The following is a 3264-nucleotide window of genomic DNA, read 5'->3' on the forward strand; positions in this document are numbered from 1 at the left end:
ATAGGACAGATTAGAACCGCCCCACAGGGTTTCCAATGCTATAAACCTTTACAGAAGCAGACTGCCACATCTTTCTCCCAAGGAGTGGCTGGTGGGTTTGAACTGCTGACCTTTGGATTATCAGCCGAGCACTTAATCACTGTGCCACCAGGGCTCCACATGTTATTATACAGACATATATTTGCTTCTTTTGTCAGCTGAGAGGGCCTAGAAGCAACAACATCCTAGTAATAATAGGCACATCTTGATTTCTAATATCATTCTCCAATAAAAGGAACCCAGGCTCCTTGAATAAATGAGTGATTCTAGAACTAGGGCATTTTGTAGTCCAGAAAGTAAGGAAGTGTTCATAAGAGCCAACTGAAAACACTCCCAATGGCCAAAGGTAGAAGAATGTAAGCACAAAGTAAATGAAAAAGTATTGAATTATAATGCAAATTTAAAATAAATATCCATGAGTCCATACTAATATAAATGATTGATCATAAATTATAAATAAATGATATATCATACATAAGTAATCAAAATAAATGATCATGAATAGATAAGTGATCCAAATAGTTTTACAAATGAATTCTACTAATAACCAAATAAATGAAGGAGAATAGACAAGTCTTCCATGCAGAAGAATTCCAAATAATTTATATAGATAATCCACCTCTAGAGAGTACCTAAGAGTGTCAACACATAATGACTTTCTTCCAAAGAATATAGTACGGAGTAAGGGAGCAAAAAGACTAAATTTACAGTGGAGAAACCTGTAAAACACTAATAAGGTGGCCAAGCTTAATATGAAGATTCAATTATTGATCTCTATTCGTCTAGAGCAAAAGGCAAAGAAGGAAACCAAAGACTCAAAAAAGAAACTAGTCTACAGGACAAATAGTCTACCCGAACCATGGACTCATGTACTGAGACCAGAAGAACTAGATGGTGCCTGGCTACTACTACTGACCATTCTAATCAGGGTCACAACACATGTATCCTGATAGAATGGGAGAAAAATGTGGAACAGAACTTCAGATTCCTAAAAAAATAAAAAACAAGACCAGCTGGAGTGGTCGAGGCAGGAGGATTCCCCAAGACTATTGCCCTGAGATATTCTTCAAACCTTGAACCAGAACTAATCCTTGAGGACACCTTGTAGCTAAATGACAAATTGGCTCAAAATAAATGAATATCACCATAAGTACTGTGCTCTTTTAAAAAATCACCTATAGGAGACCAAATGGTCAACAATTACTTTAAAACAAAAATGAGAATGTAAGGGGGCAGGGAAACTAGATTAATGGAAACAAACAACCAGAACGGAAATAATGAGAATCTTCATGCATTGCGAAGACTGTATGCAATGTCACTGAACAACTTGTGTAGAAATTGTTGAATGGGAACCTAAACAGCTGTGTAAACCTTCACCAAAAATGCAAAAAAATATTATTTAAAAAAAAGAATTAACTCTGACAAGCCATGTTGATAACATGTACTCTTGATATGATCTGATACAACATGACAAGATGAGAATGGCACTTTAACTCTGTGGTCTTCCTCCCAAAAATCCATAACCTGGTCTAATCATGAGAAAAACATCAGATGAATCCCAATTGAGAGACAGTCTCCAAATAACTAACCAGAATTGATGCATTTTAATTCTGGTGTTGGAGAAGAATATTGAATATACTGTGGACTGCCAGAAGAACAAACAAATCAGTCTTAGAAGAAACACAACCAGAATGCTCCTTAGAAGGAAGGACAGAGAGACTTCATCTTGCTTACTTTGGACTTGTCACCAGAAAAGACCAATCTCTAAAACAGGACATCATGACATCATGATTGGTAAAGTAGAGGGTCAGTGAAAATTAGGGAAACCCTCAATGAAATGGATTAACACAATAGCCATAACAATGGACTGAAACATAGCAAAAATTATGAGGATGGCACAGAAATGGGCAACATTTCATTCTGTTATATATAAGGTACTATGTGTCAGAGCTGATTCGACTGCAACTAACAACGGCAACAACGAATCAAAACTGTCCAGGTCATCAAAAACCAGGAAAGTCTGAGAAACTGTCACAGACAGAAGGAATCTAAGGTGACATGATGACTAAAAGTAATGTGGTATCCTAGATGCAATCCTGGAACAGAAAAGGACACTAGGTATAAACTAAGGAGAACTGAATTAATTATGAATTTTAGTTAGTGATAATGTATCAATACTGGCTCATTAATTGTGACAAATACACCATACTAATATAAAATATTCATAATAAGGGAAACTGGTTGTTGAGTATGAGCCCTGGTGGTGCAGTGGTTGAGAACTTGGCTGCTAACTAAAAGGTCAAAGATTTGAATCCACCAGCTGCTCCTTGGAAACCCTATGGGGCAGCTCTATTCTGTCCTATAGGCTTGCTGAGTCGGTATTGACTCAATGATAATTGTTGGAAACACTTGTGGCGTAGTGGTTAAGAGCTGCGGCTGCTAACCAAAAGGTTGGCAGTTTGAATCCACCAGCTGCTCCTTAGAAACCCTATGGGGTAGTTCTACTCTGTCCTATAGGGTCGCTATGAGTTGGACTCGATGGCACTGGGTTTTTTGTTTGTTTGTTTTTTTGTCCTACCTTTGTAAAATTTTTTGTTTATCTAAAACTATTCTAAAATAAAAAGTTTATTAAAACATCTTTGGAATACAAAAGTTAACATCTAGTTTTTTTAAGTACATAGAGGTTTTGATATGTTCATAAGAGGTTTTGATATGTTCATATCTGAGAGGCTCACCACGAAAACAAAATGCCATTTTGCTAATGATGGTCAAATATTAAAGTCTGGAGAATGAGTTTATAAAAATCTATTTATTGAATACTATGAAACTAGAAAAAAAGAAAGAAAGCATTAAAGATAATAAATTAACAAGAATAAAGCATAGTAAAGAGGATCAAAAAAGCCAAAAGTTGGGTCTTAGAGGGCAATGATAAAATATACAAACCTCTGGTAAGACTGACCAGGAAAACAGAAAGAGAAAACCCAAATATTATTACAAATGAAAAATAGTGTAATTATAGATGTAGTAGAAATTTTAAAATTAGAAATTTGTGAACAATTTATGCCAATAAACTTGAAACATATTTTCCTAGGGAAAAAATGTAATTTACAAAAAATGACTTTATTACATAGAAAACATAAATAGATCTATAACCATCAAAGAAATTGAATCAGCTGTTAAAGGCTTACACACACACACACACACACACACACACACTCAAAAACC

Source organism: Trichechus manatus, unplaced genomic scaffold (assembly GCF_000243295.1).
Source record: "Trichechus manatus latirostris isolate Lorelei unplaced genomic scaffold, TriManLat1.0 scaffold00086, whole genome shotgun sequence".
In the NCBI taxonomy this organism is placed as follows: Eukaryota; Metazoa; Chordata; class Mammalia; order Sirenia; family Trichechidae; genus Trichechus; species Trichechus manatus.